This window comes from Meleagris gallopavo, chromosome 2 (genome assembly GCF_905368555.1).
Source record: "Meleagris gallopavo chromosome 2, MGAL_WU_HG_1.1, whole genome shotgun sequence".
NCBI classification, from domain to species: Eukaryota; Metazoa; Chordata; class Aves; order Galliformes; family Phasianidae; genus Meleagris; species Meleagris gallopavo.
This window is the reverse complement of record NC_139405.1, coordinates 40700859-40723536: the sequence shown is the minus strand read 5'-3', so window position 1 is coordinate 40723536 and position 22678 is coordinate 40700859. Positions and strand designations below refer to the sequence as shown.

At 38.2% G+C, this 22678-nt stretch overlaps 1 pseudogene; it reads right to left on the bottom strand.

The window, feature by feature from the left end:
• Positions 1 to 12288: 12288 nt before the first annotated feature.
• On the bottom strand, positions 12289 to 16351 carry LOC146544948 (uncharacterized; annotated as a pseudogene).
• Between the last annotated feature and the right edge of the window lie 6327 nt (positions 16352 to 22678).

The window sequence follows — 22678 nt, the reverse complement described above, 5'->3', positions numbered from 1 at the left end:
AGCCTATTTGAGAAAAGGTTTCAAGATTTCTAAAGAGTATTTTTGTACATTTGCAACTTCATTTCCAGTTAATATAAATACATTCCATTCAAAAATTTGCTGGTAATTTACAGAGTTGCAATCAGATATTCAATTTAGAAAATATTTGGTCATTTATTTTTGCCAGATTTTAAGATCTATGTTAACAGATAAAATTATTTTCACAACCATGTCAGTCATGTCATCAGTTTTTGGAAGTACATACATTTGGTGAAAAATTGTCGAAGATTAAGCACAGGAAGAAGCAAATTTCATCAAAAATCTGACAAACACTTTGAGAACTCACTTCAAATTGCAGCTACTTCCACTGAACCAGACATTCATGCATTAGTTACACAAGGTCAAGTATCCTACTAGTTTATGTTTTTGTTGCTTTTTAAAAATATTTTAATTAAAAAAATGTATTATAAAAGTTTCATTCCTTACATACATCCCAAGACAATTCTTGTTCACTCAGTGTAGCCCAGGCAAGCAACAAGGTTGGACATCCATGGGTTAGTCAAAGCTTATTTCATAACAGTAACAACAGCAATTAAATTAGTCCAGGAAAACTGCCTCAGTAGAAGCCAAGTCACATGACCTGCAATAAAAGTATTGCCAGACAGCAGGAAATAGTTGGAAAACAGTGTCAGCTATTAACACTCATAGAAGCTGAAAATGACTCCTCTAAACACAGCAAAAATTCTTAGAACTGTGTACAATATAAACACTACCTTTATCTGTGTGCAGTAAACATCTTGCCAAATAAGAACAAGGTTTCTGCTAGATAAAGATGATGCTAACAGTTCAAAGCATAACTTGTCCAAGTAAGAACTGAACACTGGATGTGTAAACCTCTCAAGTCTGAAGTGACTTGGTATGTTAAGTATATTTTGCTTAAAAATTCCATTAAGCCATTCCCGATGTATTAAAAATCTACCTAAAAAGCACTTTAAATAACAAGTCAATCAATTTCAAGTAAAGATTGACCCTTTAGGACTTGGTAGTGTGTATGTTTAAATTGTACAGATAAGAAAACAGTGTAGTTTTCAAATCACTATTAAATGTAATAGCCTCTAAAAAGATGTGTAGAAATGTCTCTTACCCCAGTCCCCCTCTTTTATTATAGAAACAGTACCTTCCCCAGAAGTAGGGTAATGTACCAGCTTCCTGAGATAAAGCTTTTTCCCCCCCTTTTTTCTGGCATGGGCAGTTCAGTCAACATTTAAGGAGAGGGACTTCCCATGTCCTCCAAAAGAATGATACATGCTGGCCACGCTGGAGTACAACACAGCATGTGTTTACCAGTACACATCACACAAAACTAGACATCAGTTGCAGTGAGCTAAGCTAAGCTCCTGGGGATTTCCCAAACACAATGCAAAGATTAAGCAATTTCCAAGCAGGCTTTGGTGAGAACTGAATATACTATCGGAGTATCTTATAGGTATTTCTGGTGATTCAAGAATTGCTGCCTAGGTACTGTTCTTAAACACTATCAACTTCATAAATTTCACGCAAAAGTCAGTATTTCAATACACAAAAACTTTTATTCAAAAATGCACGGACAACTATTCTCTTCATGAAGTGAATGAAAATTAGTCATTTTATGCAAATACTTAGTATTATATTACAGAGGACTTCAAAAGTATGATTGAGATTCTACTATTTGAGTCACAAATTTGAAGTGATTTGCTTATAGCTTTATGATTAAAACTACATATCATTAATATTTCTCTGGTGATCATAGTGGACTGAAAGACATACAAATAACAACGAATTTAAGAGGTCTCTCTTTTCCCCCCAACACAGATGCAAAATGTAAAGTTCATTAAACCAGGATTAAGTGGAGATACACATGTGCATGCTATTGCTGATGATTCTAGCTTGATCTGCTTTAAACTCTGACACAAGAGTCTCATGCTGATGCATTGACCTTGTGTTAATGTAGAATCATATCCAAACTACTTAAAATTCTGTGGGAGAGATTCAAGTCTAGCATGCTATTTTAGGCCTCTCCACAATCATTCACTCTGAAACTATATATTGACTCAAGTAATTAAAACGTAATTTTTGTAGTCAGAGCCACTGCAATCAGATAATGTGTATTATCTGAAACTAAAAGTCCAAGCAGTCCCACACTATGATTAATGGAGCTTCTTAAGCTCTATATCTCATAAGGAACCAGAAGTGTCATGCTGGTCCTCTCAACTCTTCCATTCTCTCAGATTTGGTGAGAACTAGCAAGGCAAACGTCCAATGTCCCCCTGATTTAAGTGTGGGCCTCTTGGTGGAAAATCATATATCATAAGATGCTGATAAACAAAGCAGCCTTCAGCACATCACAACTGTAATTGAGAAAAAAAAATGAACACATACAGACTAAAGTGAATGCCAAACATTATCAAATGCACCTCTATTCAGCTCCAGCAACAAATATAACCGTTATGAGTAACTTAGATTAATACTGAGGATGAAGCAGTCCTTAAGAGATGTCAAATAGCTACCCAAATAAACATTTAATTACTACACATTTTGTAGTTGTGAGTAGAACAAGCAATTTACATGCAATCAGAGGATGTCTTGTTTTTTTTCCCCCCCTCCCAAAATCCATGAAGAACAATTTCTATCTTGGAACTTAGATCAACAAAACAGAACCAAATAAGCAATTTGAGTCCTTTCATATAGCGCATGATTTGCTAGACCCTGTAGAGATGAGTACTGAAGACACTGTTGGAAGTGCAAACAGATTTATTACTACAAGGAGGATGCCTGCTGTGTGTATGCAGTGTGAAAACTGTAGGCCAGCACTTGCATAGTGTTTCAGAAGTGATCACAGAGGCTCACGTTTTAAGTGCAATACAATTTGCTTCAGGCAGGCTTTTTGGATTGCTAAATGCTACCTACCCTCACAATAGCATTGAGTGGATTTAATGGTGGGATGCAGTCATTTAACTGAGTTTTAAGACATATGGATAGAATATAGTGTTCATTTTTTATTGCATAACAAGAGATTGGAGATGTGGAAGGGAATGACGTTCACACTGTTTAGGTTCAAAGGCCAAGATTAAGATTTAATCTCTTTAGGTTGGTTAAAAGGAAGTCACAGATTCACAGTTAAGACAAGCCTTTCGAAGAATCTGCCTGTGGCATGGGGGTTGAAACTAGATTATCATTATTGTCCGTTTCAACCCAGGCCATTCTACGAATATTTTTCTTAGCAGACAAATACTACCTCCCACACAGATGCAGCAGCCCATCATCCAGGAATAGGAGAGGATAAACCTCTGCCGTAGGCCTGAATCTGGACCTGAGGCAGCAACTCCTGCAATACTGTTTTCTCTGAGGATCAAGGTTCAAGAAGGGTGAAAATTTAGAGAAGTGCCATAAAAAAAAAAAATGATTAAAGTACTGAATATTGTTACTGTCAGGGAACGAATATGTGACTGACATATTCTGTACTGTAAGTGACTGAATATTATGCCTCCTAGCCAAGGGTTTCTGAAACTCTATTTATTTAGCTCACTAAAAAAATTCGACCACAGCCTGTAAATAAGCACCTTCATGGCAGTAAAATTTCAACAATGAGTTGGGTTTTCAGCCTAGAATACAAAGTTATGGCAAGATCCTATGGCTAGGAGCTGTTGCATGACTAATTCAGAAGACGTTAGGCACATGTTTTTGACAGTGAAAGATCTTTTCACTGGAAAAAATTACTTCAATAAGCCATGGATTATATCTCTTTTCGCCAGTCTCAACGTTTGAATTATGAGTGAATGAGCATAGAGCAGAGAGAAAGTGAGAGGCACAGATATGCTTTACTTTAAGCATACTTCAATTTAGGGAAGCTTTGTGGTGTGGTTGTAACAAAGGTCAGAAAAGATGATGTCAAATATTCCCTTTAACTTTAGGATTAAGGGTTATGAAGTAGACAAGTTGCAAGTTACTACTCTTCTTATTAGAATAAGGAAAAAAATATTACCATGTAAAATAACATGCTGAATTCTTAGTACACTTAGTGAATTTTAACATTACTGCTGCATTATTCAGATAGCTACATGTGCCAAATTGTTTTTTTCTCCTAGTCAGTCAATTTTCATAAATACCAAAAACTTAAGAAGGAGAAAGGCTCATTCATGATCACAAGCAAGTGCCATTCACCTGAAAACAGAGCTACTGAAATTGAAGGTGGACAGACTGAACACTTCGCTGCTGCAAAACTGTCAAAATTTCTTAAAGGAAGGCAAAGCCCCCACAGCTTTACTGGTAACTGAGAATACTTTTTAGGCAGTTGCACTTTAGACACACAAAAGCTGCCGGAGATTTCTTTTTCACATACGCTAAGTTTCCACTAGTTTTTTCACACTTCACCAAGCTACTGGTTATTAATGGAACAGAAAATGGTCAGAAGGAAGATGTTCACAGAAATAATAGCCCTTATGCTTAAATAATAAAGCTTAAATGAAATAAGGTTCATGTGTGCATTCAGAGGACTCCCAGAGCCACTGACTGAAGGCAGGGCTGCAAGTATCAGGAATGCTACACGCAGGTTGTTGTGGTCAAGTTTCTTCTTCAATTAACTGTTCACCTATGGTGTGGATTTCATCACAACTGAACTTGCTTGCTCCTACCCAAAGTTCAGAGGCAGCATTTCCCTTCCCAATTGTCATCCTTTGCCTTGCACTAAGCTCAGACGCATCTGATGATTTCCCAGATGTTGCTCAGCCACTAGGATAGCAAATGCCTCCTTTTTTACCTAAGAAAAACCCTGGCACATTTATTCCCCTCTTTTTATTAAATTTAAATAGGAAAATCATCTTTCTTCCCTCCAAACTCTACTATAAGACATTTTCTGCTCTGAAGCATGAGTTAAAAGTTATTTCAGTGCTAGAAATACTTGGTCATTATCAGTGGATTTCTGGATTCCCAGCTTTACAGCAAGTAGTATCAGTGTTTATACCAGGCAAATGGCAAAGTACTGGCACTGGTGGTTAACACTGCAAAATTAAATTTTGAATGTGAATGTGAGACAGAGATCGGGGGGCAGGGGGGTGGGAAAGAGAAGCTAGAATTTAGAGGGAGAAGGAGGTTGGAAAATAAAACCAACATGAATTTAAGACTCTACAGTGTATTATGAAATATTTCATACGTTGAGACTAATGTAAATACATGATAGACCATGTTGTAAAAAGCTTTTATTATATTCATAACAAGGTGCTGCTGAGCACGTTTTTGGCACTAAATAAATAATAGAGATAACAACACATGCTCATGACTTCACTACATGTGAGTAATGCAGCCAGCACAAGTAATGCCAATAAAATCTTTGTATCTCCACAAGCCATCATGTATTCTCTCTACATATTATGTCAACATTTTTAACTACTACTAAAACATTGATCAGATCACTATACAACTGGATGTTTTAAAATCTTTGCCATCTGGAAAAATTAAGCTCAAAGAAAAGAAATTTTAGAAGGCTCCAAAAGTCAGAAAGAACTTTCTTCCTGAAAAGTAAATTTGGAAAAGGATAAGCTGAAAGCACAGAGCATTGATGGAAAGTGAAATGATTTAACTTCATTTAATGTGAAAAACAGAGAAAGCACTTCGGTTTCTTAAAAAAAAAAAAAAAAAATTGAAACACTGATCACATTCAAAAAAATCTGCAAACAGTAGGTAAAGGACAAAGCCCACATGATTTTAGTTTTGTAAGTTATACAATACCTTGGTCAAATAGTGTTCATTAGTCTTATAACAGCTTCTGTTCCTCTTATGCTATCCCTTTGTGTTCTAGCCTTCCAAGAGCAAGTTGAGGTATTTTAAGCTATCCAAAACCATGAGCTCTTTAGAAAAATGAAAGCTATTGGCTTTCTTTATCCTCTATTTTTCAGAGCACTTATATTATTGTTTCAGGTTTTATATTTCAGACTCCTCTATCTGAAGCAGATACTTTTCGTGGTCTAAGTTAAATTGATGAAATGACCTGTTTTCTTCATGCTTTTTCCAGCTCTCATTTTTCATATGACATTACTTCCCAAAGCAAAGTCCCTTCTCTACTTGCTAAGTATATCTCAAATGGTAGTATGGCAGAGTACTGCTAACAAACAGAAGCATCACTTTCTTACCTTCAATTTCTAACCTCATTAACAGGAAAATGCATAGCCATGTTCCATTATGCATATTTCTGTGAGATCAACTGCTTGATCACTTTATTTCTGAGAGATGGAAAGGGAAATGAGATGTGATATTGTAATGAAACAATTCAAGAATGTAGATAATTGTTTAAGGTATTACTTGAAGGATATAGGATTTATTAAACTAGACCAGATATGCTTCCATTATGAACGGAACTAGGTCTCTGGCAGTAGCTGATGTTTGTTGCTTTGGGGGAAGTGAAAAATCCTCAAAGCCTCTATTTCCTTCTGACTCATTGATAGTTTCTATATTACACATAGCTAGAGACTTTAGGATTTTCGAAGCATCTTTACCAACAAAGTGTTGAACTTTCAATAACCAGGCAGAACTATTCAACTATTTTTGCAAAAAATAATTAATAGTTCTGCATTAGATTTGCAGTTTTCAATATCAGTCATCTCTCAAATATTTATCTCTGTTAGAAATTCCTAGCACACTTTCAACAATTACTCCAATAAACAGAGGAGATCAGCAGTTCATCTAACACCTGGATTTGAAAACAAATAGCCTGGTTTTTCCTCACAAAGAAACTTTCACCCTTTGTGTGCCCATTGCTCATTTTGCTAAGAAATCCTACAGAAAAGTTGTGGTTATGATGATTGTGACTATACTCATGAACTAAAGACATCTAGGGAGTAATTCTGGACAGTGAAACAGGCTTTTGATTTGTTAATCTTTTAACAACCCTCCGAATTCAGCCAGTTTGACCTGGGTGCATTCATATTCTCCTCCATTCTTACTCATAAAATGGGCATTAGCAGGAGCCAGTTTCCAGTTTGGATTCAGACACACAGTCTCAGATTTCAAGAGTTTTTCTGTAAGGATGCGAACAGAGTATATCACTAGCCACAAGACCAGGGAACATTTCCTGGTATCATTCAGCTTACTAGTATATACTTAACCAATGAGACAAAGTTCCAGAGATATAAGGGTTAGTAATGCAATTAGCTCAGCATTCCAAAGTTGTAGTGGTACTAATCTTCCCCTGAAAACAAAAGGTAAATGGCTAATTTGCTCAGTCACATCACATGTACAGCTTTAAGTACTTGCTCAAATCTCAGGACTGCAGATTAAACATGTCCATAGATGCATTTTTATTAGTAGAACAGAGATGCATAAAATATTTGACTACAGTTTTTACACCTATAGCTAACAGAATAAGAAACCAAACTATCGTCAGCTGGGTTTTGTTTTGCAGAAAAAAACCTAATCTCATAGAGAATGCTGTCTCACTGACATGCTGCATTCATGAAAATATTAGGAACTCTATTTACTTTGTTCTCAGTAAGACATAAGCAAGTTAATTCCAAAAGCGATGCAGGTGATCTAACTATCTCCTGTCAACAGGGTAAAGAAATATTTTGCTCACATGTCATACTTAGCTAGACATGTAATTATTCTTGTTTCTTGTCCATTTTCTTACAAGCCAGAAGATTTCTTTATTATCATTTTTTTCCCCCCTCAGGTCCTGCCTTAATGAAAGAGCGTACAGCTCATATAGTCAGTCAAGAATAACTCTTGACTAGAAGGGCTTCTCCCCCGCCCCCCCATTTGTTTTTATGATTCTTGAGTTTATAGACATGGGAAGAGGAAGAACTTTCAGAAGACAAAAAGATCTAGAGATTACTGAGACATTTTACACATAGAAAGCATTGCAATAAACCCACAAAAGTTAGTGTATTGTCACTATCTTATATTGGTTTACACTATGTACTTACTTTTCCAGCAGTGTGATTTAGACTTTCTTTAAAGAGCTCCAGTGAAACTGTTTATGTTTATGTGTACGGATTTAAGAAAAAAATAGTTTAGTTATGACCTTATGTTGCAGAAGGTCATTGTTTACTAGAATAACGAACAACAAAACATTTCTGTTGTGCAATTAAGATACTTTTTACTGGGTATGAATTATTCACTTGCATGCTTATTTATTTAATTAGTGTCATCAGCAAACTGACAATGAACTTTTTTCTGTTGAAAGAATTCTTGATCTGGAGACAAGGAGGCATTTAGTGAAACATCTTTAGAAAGAATCTTCTGGCCAAGAGTCTGATTGTGGATAATTTCTAAAATGTGTGTAGTACAGCTCTGCTGTGGAAGATATTACATGGAAATTTCAGTTCATCATATGCTTTTTTTTATTTTAAACTGACAACCTAATAAAAGAGACAATCCTGCTAGTAGTTAATGAAAAAGATATCCTTCTTCCAGTTCATGAGATGAAAATTTACAGTTTGAAAACTTACCTTTAAGATTAGAATTTTTGTAGTTGTCCAGAAGCAGGCACTACTTTTGATTAGAAAGATAGGCTTTTCATCTAAAGAAAACTACTGACATATCAAGACATTGGAGAGAGAGTTCCCATCTAAATTAGGACACAAAGTCTGCTGTGGATGAAAGCCATTAAACACAACCCCTCAGACTGCAAAACAAGGGGAGGGAGATATTGAGAGTAGTACACAGGCAGAAGATGACATAATATGAAAATTTATATGAACCAATTGTCTGAATTAAGTGAGCTATTTTATTTTCCTTGTCTAATTTTGAAAAATTTATACCTAAATCTCAACCCAAGTGTTTTCAGTGTACATTACTAAAACATTTTGAGCTGGAAATTTGGAACACTTTCCTCACAAAAGGTCAAAATACAGCATCTACAGTCATTACTTGGTTATAAAGCTGGCTTTCCCCATGCTGCACAGTATGCCTTTAGGAACAGCCAGCCCTGTGGACATAGGAACAGATAAGCATGCATGCTTTGAGTCACACAGCAGGGAAGTTTTTCCCTGCACTGTGTATCATATGCATCTATATAACGTACATAATTATATAGTTTCATACATATATAAAATACATAAAAATACCTAAGCTAGAAAAGAATGAAACTCCAGCAAAAACACTAGGGGTCCTTCTTAGCAGCAAAGCTTAGCAGCAGTGCTGAAAAGAATTGAGCCAATTTTTGAGACAAATTTAGCTTTTACTGGAAATGCCTTCTCTTGAGAAGGGGGAAGGAGTGGAAAAAAAGGGAAGAAAAGGATGATTTATGGCTTGCTGTTTAAAACCTTCCTGGACCAACTTCACTTTTGCACTTTTTGTCACCTTTCAGCTCTGAAATGGAGGCTGATCTAAACAGTGTTAAGGCTCATCTATCCTCTCTTGAACTTCCCTGCTAGATTGCAAACATCACCACAAAAGAACCCAAATATGGCTTAAACCTAGGCTTTGGAAGGGGGTGGGGACCTGCCAAGCCTGAACTCAGTGCTCAGGCTTCAAGAGCCCTGCAAGAATGTGGTCAAGAAAAGGAAAGGAGATTCATTCCTGGTGAACGCAGCTTGAAATATATACTTGAAAACTTAAATGAATAGGTTTTTAGTTACAGTGCGGTACAGAGAAGAGTAGATGTGGAACAACTGCTTACACAGACATAAAACAGTCTCTCATTCTCTCACTCCCTGGGTCCCTTAGGATGTGGTTGGACAGATGGATACACATATGTGCAGAAGAATCCTCGATAAAAAAAAAAATAAGACGACAGAAAAAGATCTTATGTAACACAAATGTAATGGGGTTCATTATTAATGAGGCTGAGACTATAACTGAACATTTGCTGGGCATGTCATTTACAACAATTAGACGTTTACTACTTAAGTATTTTTCAGGCACATCTTTCTGTCTATTTTCATATAGAGATTACTTGGCTCATCATTTTTATACATAACTAGCTGAGAGGAAAACACTAAAGACTTGAAATAAATTTTAAAGGCAGTAAGTCTCATTAAGCTTGCAGTAGATTGTTTTCAAAGAAAGCATTTGGCAGCAGCTACTGTGACAATTTTTTCCAGTACCCTTACCATTACACTGTGTATGCTTTATCTTATGTTTCCCATAAACACTTGTGACAAAGACAGCAAACAGCTCAGTAATACAATACTGGATAGAGGTTTACAATCTTTACATAATACCTATATCTATGCAGTGAAATAATACTGCATTTACGCCACAAAACATTGCCTACAAAGCTATAAAGATTGAAAATAACATTTTTAAGAGTTCTTGAGATAAGTTAAATGATTCTCAGTTTTTCACAGGTTTTAATGGGAATTGAGGACTTACTCCTTTCAGAATTTTAGGAAATCCCATCCAAGAAAATTTATGAATTCTGTTCCAGTTACTCTGCACCTGATTTCACTTCCTATTGAGCACAAGGTCTGAGCGCTACCATATTTTTTGCTGAAGGTTTCTGAAAGCTCAGTAGATCTCCAATAACAGCCCCAGAATTCCGAATTCTCTTACTTCTGTAGCTTTGACATAGGCATAGAGTAGGAGGGAAGCAAAGACACTTATTGTGTCAATAGCTTGCATTTATCACAGGTCTCTGTTTTGACCTAGAAATGTTGTTGACAGGGTAAAAGAAACCTGAAACTGATAAATTTGGACTTTTGCCTCAGGATAGAAGACATTTGGCTGCCTGGGACGCAGTACACATGCACATAATCTATGCTTACAGGATATCTCACACCAATCATACATGTGCTAGAGGCAGATATAACTTATTCTATCTATTCACTTTGTGTAACAGATCTGTATATGTGCATCTGCTCAGCAAATACACATGGCCCCTGAGCATCCTAGATAAATCAGATGCATACACACTAATGTTATATATAAATGCTGTGTAAGACTGTCATACCACTCTGCTCAGGTCACTCTGCTGCTCCAGCAGATGTGTTATATATCCACTGCACTGGACTGAGGCTACATCTATGATAATTCATTAAACAAACGATCCTCTACCACTGAAACAACTGCTGTAACTCACATCCATGTCACTAAATTATTTTTATCCTCCCAGATAGATCAGTAGTGTCCAAAGTACTCAGTGGGAACAGTCCATGGCCAAGTCATCACTAGTGGGAGACCATTAATTGCATTGAATTAACACCATTAAAAAATGGTTATAATAATTCACCAATACAAATTAATGAGTTCCCATGCCCACGTGCCCTGATCTTTTTAACTTATGGTACAGCATAAAGTTACTAAGTTGTGCATGTGCATAGATTTCTATACCGAAAATCCCCAGGATTAATCTGACAGTTAAAGATCAATTAACATAGAGATTATTGGGATTTGCTATTGCTAAGATCACATGGTGGGCAATTAAGCTAAGAACTAGCAGCTGCAGAAGTAATACCCAAGTCTCAGACCACACAACTCTTCAGCTTTCTCCATGTTCTTAGATTAATGTGGAAGTCACATTCTTTTCTACTTCATGTTGTCCAGTGGTACATGAATTAAGAGAGAGGCGAACCAATCCTAGACAACACCATGTCCAAACATAAAAGAACTTTCTGGGTAAAAAAAAACCAACAGCAACTCAGAAAAATAACCCTACATATCCTTGCACATGGTCTCAAAAAAGTTATAGTACATTAACTGCCTGTAATTCCCTTTGTTGTGATCACCTTAGTTTGGTAATAGAATAAGAAATCCAGAACTATAGGTGAATTAGTGTCATTGGGTCAGATTAAGGATAGATTTCAACTACATGTGGAAAATGTTGGAAGTATCTTGCAAGTGGATTTTGCCAACTTACATGTATGCAGACTGCTAGCAAATAGAGCAAACATTGTTAAGTACAAGGATATTTATAAACCCAATGTTATCTGTGGCCCAGCAGAATTGCTTACAAAGAGCCTTTAAAAAAAAATAAAAAATCAGTAACAGCTACACCAAAAACCTATTTGATTATTATTTTTAATCTGCTAATCGCTTGCAGGCTTGCCTGTGCACCTACCTGCAGAGTTTGAGTTTGTTGACCATCACCGAACATACTCGAAGGGATTTCAAAGGTAACTAAGTATTTCAAGTACTCGATGCTGGGAAATGGAAAGTACAATAGGCAGTTACTCATACCACAGTTGTTTAGCAGCAGTTGACAAGAAAATGGGCATGTACGTTTATGGCCAAAATGAAGGACCTGACCCCACAGCAGCAACATCATGTTCTACTACTCTCCTCTTGATGATTCTGCCCTAGGTAGCATGCTAGACAACACTGACCACCAGAGGCAGACACCTATACTGGGAACTCACGCAGTACAAGCCTGTAGATATGAAAAAGCCACTGTCTTAGTGAATGGATCGTAGCCTGGCAGAAAATAGCCACCATCTGCCTCATACAGGCAAAAAGCAGCACTTTTGCAGAGCAGCTCTGACCTCAGAGACTGTACACAGGCTTTTTAATTGGAGAATAGCATCAGGTCCAGATGGGAGGCACATGCACTTGTCCTTGTAACTGTACCGTTCTTGAAAGAGATACTGTAAAACATCCTTTACCTTGCCTGAGCAGAACCTTCTTAGATTTTCCTTTTGTCTATGCAGCACAAAGGAAGACGTAGCGAGACGGGATGTAACTTCAGGTGTTACTGAGGCTGCAGTCACTACCATGAGATATCATTCATCAAATGAGTCAACATCCAAAAGTTACCACTTAAGCCCTAAGGAGACTTCAGCATCAAGAAGATCTATGACAAGAAACTTATGATTTGGTTTACAGTACAGTGTCATCTGATAAAAATAAGTGCAAAGCAGTTGCCAAGAAAAAGGACAAGGAGTAAAAACAACGCAGTAACTTGGTTTCATTTAGTTCACCTTTCAGTCTGCTAGATATCTGGGAACAATTCCCACATAAGTTTATCCCAGATATGCAAAATCCTTTGTCACCATTACAGTTCTTTGACAGGGTTTCTCTCAAATTCCTTAGAATGCTTTTCCCTTCATGACGTGTCGAGAATTCAAGTACTTCTAAACAATTTCAAATTCCAACTAATTACCTGAATAACAAATCATTTTCTAATCTCATTTGTGAGTGTTGCAATTCAGCCAGAAAAAGTAGAATATAGTGAGATTTCTAAGACAAGGCTTTTGTAAGATATCACAAAGCAAAAGTATCAGAAGATTTGGGAACAAGGAGTTTAAAAACACTTTAACATTTACCTCATCTTTTAAGACAGGGCTTTCTAGACAAATATTACAACAAATAGAGAAGGGATTGCAACCTTCAAGCAATGAAAGGAAATAAGTTTTCTGCATGGATTTTGGCAAAATAAAAAAGAAAGCTATAGGAACTAATTTTTTCTCAGGAGCTGAGCAAATTGAGAAGATACTCTGGTTTCTGCAGGGGATTTTCCAGATCAGAACAGCTTAAGTGAGACTAGCTACTTGAACCACAAATACAATAATTAGTGATTAGTGCTAACTGTCAACAGCTAGCAGTAATAATGCTGTTTGAAGGCCTTTATTTCTTTATACTTGCAGCATCTGATATTGTCCAAGAGAAGTTTTGTATAGAGACACACCATAGATTACTGTTCTAGTTCAATGCATTGTTTTTCTTGCTTTCCTTCACTTCTAATCAATTTTCTACAGCATTATTTCACTTTCTCTTACAACATACAAGAAAATGCTACAGAATGAGAGAAATCTCACTCACTTGCCATTAATGACCTGCTTACAACTCATATAGACTAACATTAAAAATTAGTTTGACTTATACAGTCAAAGACTTAATGCATTTGCAAACGTGTGATCTGTCTGCTATCTCTAGACTGCCCTGCTCAATGTACACTATTTTTTTTTCACATTTGCATATCACACGGCATGCAAGACCAAAGCATAAGTTTGCTGCAGTCATAAGAAACTATAGTTCTGTAGAGCAAGAACTAAGCAGAATATGAACTATACTCACAAATAGATGTTGATTTGTAGTAGAATGTAGTAGAATTCCTGAGTATAAAACCTTATGATAGAATTGAGGACAAACATCTTACATTATAAAATGGGAAAACGCAAAGGGTCAGCTCTGATTTATCACACTATAAAGAGCCAACATATTTCAGACACACTCCGGGTCTGAACTACAGTAATTATTAAGTCTCCAAACCTAGATACCCACTTGAGGATCTGCATCATGATGGAAGGCACAACAACAGCAGAGCAGTAAAACATAGGCTACAGCAAGTGAGGATTTACTTAAACACAACAGCAGTAGCCAAAGAAATAAAGAAAAGAAGCTGCTTACCTTTAGAAGACCCCAAGTAGACAAGAATCTCCACCAAGATACCCTCACCTCCACTGCCAACACTTAAATGCGGTCTAGGATTCACCTGAGCTCCCCTGGGTTGACTCTGCCTTCCCACCAGGTGCTCAATCACTGGTTCAAGCCATGAGTTAGCACTTCCACTATACTGTCTCAATTTGGAATGTTATAAATTACTATCAGGTATGTTTACAGAGAACATTTATGTTATATTTTCTATGGGATTGGAACCCATAGGTAGTCATTAGGATGGATTGTTGCCATGAAAATTCATTTAGCTGTGTAACCAAATTACCTGTGTTCAAATGCAGGTAAAAGCAATATCAGAGAATGTCAGATAAGTATACAAGAAAATACTGTAATATGCATGTAAATTGAGACCAGAGATACATGAATGTATCTGCTAGAAAAATAAACAAAGCAGTAAGATTAAGCTAATATAGTCCAAAACTCCACAGAGAACCAATTCATGGGACCACTTTAATAAAAAAGTGCATTTGGGTGAAAACAGTACAGAACTTACTATAAATTTTGGAAAAGAGGACAGATGATAAAATTGTACACAATAGAAACCAGTACAGAAAATCTAACGTTTATGTAAAAGTTTGCTACATGAATGAGAAAATATGTTTTTATTTAGGTTTGCTTTGGTTTTGAGCTCATCACATACCATTTAAGTAGTAATGTTATCCTACCATCATGACAATCAGAAAAGGAATAGTTGAAGAAACTCCATTCCGCATAATTACATTTTCTTCGAAATAATATTAATAAGACTCCCCTCCAGTTTTTTGCTCCCTTTCCCAATTACTGTTGACCTTTTTCTCTGGGGTTAGCTGATTCATTCAGACATGCAATACATCATAAATGAGCATGTTAGCCTAGTGTGCATACTCCTCTCCACCGCTGGGGATCATGAACAATGTACACAGACTTTTGAAAACAATGTTCCTTTAATAACATTGTTCACACTCCTCCTATGACTCTGGCTGTTGTTTCTCTTCCCAAATTATATTGTCACTGAGCATTTTTTATCTCAACCCATGAGTTTCCTTGTTCTTCTTATTCCCATCCCAATCCCACTGGGGGAAGGAAGAGTATGAGCGGTCAGCTGAGTCTGCTGCCTAACAAAGATGCAGCAGATCTCTAAGAAGTTCATCACCTATCTAATTTCAGCTCTCAGTAAATACAGTTCAGATAGTGAGGCCAATCTAAGACTTTTTTCTCATCTCCCTCTAGAATAAATTGAAATGCAGAGATAACAGCTAAGCTCATCTTCTTCAGACTGCCCTAAGGGCTGACTAGCTGCCTTTGCCAATCCCTCCCCTTTCACTGTCTGCAAAGGAAACCTAGAAAATAGGAGAGGTGATAATGGTAGTTAAACCAACTGAAGAATTGGCATGAGAAAACTTTTCAGTATTTTCCTCACTACTTGAGTAGGATTTGGAGTCTTAGATTTGAATTGTGAAAACGAAAATAATATGCATGCACTGACACATAAGTATGTCAATAAAGGTGCGCTGTGCTTTCCAGATAATTGTTCAAGGCCCATCTCCCTGTAAGGTTAGCATACTAGTGCCACAAAAAGGGCTTTTAGTCTCTAGAACAAAAAAGGAAATCTTAAAAATAAAGCACTTAAATCTGCTGAGTGAAACAGATTAAAATCAAATGTTTGAAAACAAAGCCCTTCTCTAACCAGCATATTTTCACAGCATGAGTCCTTTCCTCCAGCTTTGCTCTCCAGTCCAGCAACTTTCCATAGCTTCTTCCATTGCCATGACTTTTGCAGAAGCTCCCCTGGAGCTCTGGGTGGGCTGCCTGATGCAAGCTGGCATGCAGCTGCCCTGAGGAGCCCTCTGGGCTTTGGCAGTGTTGCAGACTCGCTGCCTTTCTTGCCCTTGCTCTGGCAGCTTGGACTCTGGAAGTCTCCCTCAGCATTATGTTCATTGTCAGAAAAGAGGCAATTATCCCTTTTCCCAGTGAATTATGCATGAACCTCTGCAATATAAGAAGATAGTCTACTATGTCAGTCCAAAGTCATGTTATTTTATCAAAGTGTTACATGCTGTTCAAACTAAACTGTGAGCAGGCAAGTAAGACAACCCATCCATGACAATCAGACCTACTATGCACTTTTTCTGAGCTTGATGTGCGCAGGAGGCATTTAACTTCCATTGCAAGTGCAGGTGACATGAGCAGAGGATGTTCAAGGGATTCATCCATTGATTTCTGGAACCTGTACAGTTGTACAGTGCTGGGCTACCTGCGTTTGGCCTCCATTGTGCGTGCAGCTGCCTAGAATCTCAGACATGTGACTGAGAGCACATCTAGAGTCTCCAAATGAACAGCAGTCTGATAAAATCATCTGCCCTATGGAGGCTGCCAGTCAGCCCAAGCATGTATTACTTTTCCTCAGAGTCCACCTGCGAATAAATTCAAATGAAAAACATATGTGCCTGGGAAAACCTGGACGTAATCTGAATTCTCAGGTTGATTACAGCTGTCTTGTTAGCAGCATCCAGCTTAGCTCACTGAAGTCCTAGAACCATATCTACATGAAGTTCAAACACAGAAGTGACAGCAATATAGACAGACATTTTATATATATACCACTGGAAGGAAAAATAGAGAGTTGCATTCCTCAAACCAGTTCTCAGTTGCAAAAGGAAGCGTTGGAAACATGAGGTAAAATATTATTTATGGATACTGGTAATATACAATATGGATTTTTTTGTGCATTCGTTTGTATTTGATTGGCCACTTGTTTAAATAGAACAGATAGCATTTGGCTTTTGTTTTGTATATTTTCTACTTATCATATTATTTTAGCTTTTAAACACAAAGCAACAAGAAAATAAAATTAGTAGGGAAAGATCATTTTTGTATTCTGAGTACTGTTTTTTACCTCTTATGTCTCTACCTTTCATCCTAGGATATTGCGGCACACTAGTATTAAAAACCCAGCTCTATTTGTGGAAAACAGTCTACCTTCACAGGAGTACCTCTTGGGTATTATTGCTGCCTCTTTTTTGGAGAGAAATTTAACACATCGGGAGAAAATTATGTGCGTGCTGAACTACAAAAGAATATCTTGGACAAAAATGACTGAACAGAAGAAAAAGGAAAAAAAATATCAGTTTCTCTGCAGGTTGCTGCTGTGAGTCTGGTGCTCGTCAATAACCTTCCAGAGTGATAATCTGAGATTCAACCCCAAAAAGGCTCGATCAGGCTGGAAAATTGAGTGCTAAAAATTCACTGTGATAGCAGAATAAGGGATGCTAAACTTCAAATCCTGAAATGGATCATTGTGGCGTATATGTTCAAAGATCCCTTCTGCTGCAAAAACAGAAGTGAAGCTGTATCGGTAGCTGACATTATTTGAAAAAGTCGTGCTTTTTCTCTTCAATTTTCTGACTCACTTCCTCAAGAAAATGCTGCCATGAGCCGGTCTCTGCTTTGTATATGCTGTTGTTGAGCTTTACATACATTTTCTTGCTAAAAATAATGCTGACAAAACATGTGAAGGGAGAGTAAACTTTGTGCACTCAAAATTACTATGTCTGGTACTAGGGAAGAAGTAATTTGTTTTTCTCTTAGAATATAGATTGTGACCATATGCCATGCAGCTCTTCTAATTGTTCCTGTTTTTATTTCTGTTCTTTAGACAGTTCTCACACTGAAGAGCTCCTGGAAATCATTTTGGAATCAGAAATTCTTTCTGTGTAAAAAATTTGAGACTTCCTGCAGCTGTGGGATATAAGCCAGCAGACAGGAGATTTGGCCTTTCTTGCCAACTCCTGCACAGTGCGTGGTAGTAGAAAGAACCATAACATTGTCCAATCTTGATGTGGATCTTTTCCACTTAAGAAACATGGCAGCAATGAGTGTTAGCCACCAGAACAGAAAAAGTGCACCGCTGACTATAGTATTTAAATTCCAGGAAGGAGTGGAAGATATTGAGTAAATGTAGCAATCACTAGACAGTTATTAATTGTCTAGTATCTTTGTTCTGTGTCTTTGGATGCCGAATGGATTGGCTAGCACAAACTTGATTTCAGAAAGCAGTGCACTGTACAGCATACATTAGAAAAGTGTTCAGGTAACAGATAAATGTTGAGCACTACGACTCACAGTACTCCTGATGATCAGCAAGCCCAGTAGCTTGGCTTCTGTTATAAGGGAAAGAACTGTATTATTTCAGTGTATTATTTTTTTCTTCTGTGATGAAATGTGACATTTGTCCCTTATGAGTTACCTTAGACCACTGTATCTCCTCCCCTTCTGTAAATCAATCCAGACCAGCTACTGAAGGTCATCCAGCATACCTTAGAACAGGAAATGCTTGTGTATAACCAGCTGTATGGGTATTAATGGAGTCTACAGATATTAAGCTGACCACTGGTATTGGCTGAAGTAGTGGAGCCATGTAGGCTCCAATGACTCCTTTAACTAAAGTGTCAGTGAGTCCTCAGACACTAATTCATGTACAAAACCTGAATAAAGATGGAGCTGAGTCTCACACTCACGGAATGTAGTCCAGAATGATTTACTTGGATCTTTATTGATTTTTAGCCACACTATCATGCCAGGGGGGGAAATGTGTCCTCTCTTCTAATTAGAAAACAAAAACAATATTTCAGTTTTGCAGTCTTACGTTTTTGGTCACTTCAGTATTAAATATATGAGTTTACGCCTTAGAATGACTAGAACAGCGCTAGCCTTGATAACAAATTCCAGAACAAAACTCTTTCATTTAGCAGAAATAAAGTTTCCAAGTAGAACAGCAGCTCTGAGCACATGTCCACAGACTCCGTGTCCCCATGCCACAGGCTGGATTCCTTCAGCCAGAACATTTGCCCAGGCTCTGCCTGCAAGCTCAGCACATTGTAGTTGAGGGAATGCTGACTGCCACGACCAAACCTCTGGCCCCTTCTCCCTTTCTCTCTGAGACATATCCTGAAATCTCCTTGTATATAATTAACTTCCTCAGCTATAGTGTCAGACAGCTGCAGAATTTTTACCCAATGACATGTTTGCTCCCTGCCAAGAAAGGCATGCTTTTTCCTTTGTTTTGTTTTGTTTATGTGTAACAAAGACAGCCAAACTTGTTAGCTTTTCTTTAGGGATTCCCATACTATGGGCAACTCTACTGTGGGAATCAAATGTTGTTTCTGCATTAGAATTGGATAATATATATATTTTTATTTCATGATCTCCACTGTCATAGTTCTTTCTGGGAGTCTTTCTGCTTAACTTGGGGAAGATCTCTGATAGTTTACGTCACTTATCGTCTAGATAACCCTAGATATCGTCTAGATAACCCTTCTCAGGGACACACGCTCTGTATATAGGTGTATATAGGTGTATATATGTATATTTTGTCATACACACTGCAAGAATATCCTGCACCAGATCAAAACCATAGAACAAGTCATGGCATGCCCGAGGAAGCGCCTGAAGAGACATCGGAAGGCCTGGCATCATCCCCCGCCCCGCTGATCCTTGTTTAACGAAGACTTGGAAGCAAATCACCATATCAATACGACAAGAAGAGCACTGAGACATCTTGGAAACGACAGGATGGCGACTGACTGACACCAGATAACAAAACAAATTAACAAGTAAATAACAAATGTAAATCCTCTGATAAGATTGTGAACCTGGAATACCCAGCCAGTGGGGAAACAGGGGAGAAGGGGGAGGCAAGGGGGAGAAAACAGGGTATAAAGGCTGTCATGTTGTGTCCATAGGTGCGCTCCTGCTTGCGGGACGCCCACCATTGCAATCGCGAATAAAATCTGCTTTTATCAGAGATACCGTCCTGGCAAAATTATTTGGATATTTCCAACATCTACCATCTGCAGATCTTTCTCAGAAAGAATTCTCAAGACCAAGCAATCTCAGTTATACAAGTTTTTTACTTTCTAGCTGTGCAAGACAAGCTTCCCGGCTTTTGGCATTCCTGGCCCATGGCCATGGTCCATTTTTCCTCTTCTAAACTGTGGGTCACATAGCTAGCTTAGATGGGCTCACACTTTCCCTGCCACAGGCAATTTCCTCAGTATTGTTTAAAAATCTCCCTAGCATAGACATTGATAATGAAAACAGTTGGGAATCAAATGCATAGTTTTACAGAGAAACATCAAGTCATGCAATTCCATTGGCAGAGCTGTGCAGCACTGTAAGATATTATTCTGCTAACATCAGTGTCTCAAAGCTTGCTGGGGACACAGATGGATTTATAGAAGTCCAGGCAAGTCCTGGGCAAAGGTTGTGAAATCCTTTGTCTGAAGGACATAGATGTACAAGTCCAGGCAAGACCTGGGCAAAGATTGTGAAATCCTTTGTCTGGAGAACTTTGATGGACAAGGCCAGGGGCAAAGAGAGGAAGATAAGCTGCAGCTAAATAGCTGTGAAGCGGTCTTTTGTGTGGACTTATCTCAGGATGATGGCCATCTAGGGGGATACCACATGACTCTTGCTCAAGCGCCCAGGGATGTCATGTAGGCAGGAGAAAAAGGAGGATAAAAGGAGGAACCGAAAACCATGAGGGTAGGTGTCTGCCATCAGATCCCTCACCACGGAATTCCTGCGTGCTGGCGGACTCCCCTGGGCCTGCTACCCGAGTCCTGCCGCTTCCTCCTGGATCGGCTCCGCGACTTCCTTCTGCCACCTGCTTGCTACCCAAGGCCGGCCACACTGCTTCTCTCTCCCCCCCTGCTGCTTCTACCTCGGACCATCGAAATGTCGTGCAACGGGATCGCTGCTGGATCCTGGTGGTGACTATCCCCGCTTTACGCAATTCTTGCTTCTTTCCTCTCTTTTCTATCGCCCTCCTTCCCTTCCCCGTCTCCCTGATTAGGATTATAATAAACTGGTTGGACCAACATTTGAACCGTTGTTTCTTAATCTCACGCCGGGTATATAATATTAAAAGAACCTCATCTCCCTCCTATAAATCGGAGCGAGACAAGCACTCTCTTTTTATTTATATTTCGGGCTCCAGTTGCCTCAGATGAACTGATACTAAATTCCCCAAAGTGACATAAATATATGTATGAATAAAGCAGTCTAAGTTGCTTCAGTGTATTACAGTTCTTTGAGAGATGTTGATGAACACACAGGTAGGCAGGCAGAGAGACTGGGAACTGTGACAAAACCAGATCTGAAGTACCAGGGGCTGTACTCATTATCCCCCATGGCATCTTTCATGTGGAACAAAACCGACAGATAAAATTTGTTGAAAGGCTCCGACTCCAAACGTGGAAAGTACTTGATTACAAATTCTTGGTATAAATACCATTTTCTAAAGATTTTAAAAATAAAGATTAGAGATTATATATATCCACTTGTATTCTTGTTCTTGCTTCTTGCAAGATGAACCTATACAATATGAGCAGCGTTTAAAATTATCAGTTGTACTTGAGCCATTTCTGGTAGCTTGCATATATATTGCCATCCAAGACAACTTGGAAGCTCAGAGAAAAAGATACAGTGAATGTGACAGAAGTTTCGCGGTGTTGGGAGGACCAAACTTCCATGACGAAGCAATTAGTTTAACTCATAACAACAAACATTTCAAAAGAAACATGTTGTGTCCTTGAATGTTACTTGCACAGGAATTAGAAACAGCAAAAGAAGATGCACAGCAGAAATGTGGTACAGATTTGAATGTAGAAAATCTTTCAGTGTATCAGAAGGGTGGTAGATCCAGATCTTTTTATATTGAAAGGTCTCTGTGGGGGAAAGCATCAAAAGTTTTTAGCAGTTCTAAGCATTTCACACATACTAGAACAGAACATTTTCAAGACAGGTAGGTTTTTTAAATAGTTTTCAAGGGCTGGTGCTGAGATTCTGAAATGACAGCTACATTTCACAGGATTAAGCCTAATTCATTCCTCAAGGTCAGATCATTTTTCCCTACAACACAGAAACTAACATCACGGCCTGGGCAGCCCATAGAGTTGGTATTCTTTAATGATGTCCCCTAGATAATTTAGCACAACACATAGTTGACTATACTGCTGGGCACTATAACACCCTTTCTGTTCTATCAGACTTGGCAGGAAAAATCCATTAGATCTGTCTCTGCATTCATCTATTACTCTGAAGTTCTGCTACGTAATGATAACAGAATGATATGTAATGCTCTGTATGTTCTCCTGGCTTGTATCAGAAACAGTGTTGCCAGCAGGAACAGGGAAGTGATTGTCCCCCTGTACTCAGCTCTGGTGAGAACACACCTTGAGTACTGTGGGCCCTTCACTGCAAGAAAGACATGGAGGCCCTGGAGCGGGTTCAAAGAAGGGCAACAAAGCTGGTGAGGGGCCTGGAGTACAGGTCTTATGAGGAGCTGGGGAAGAGGAGG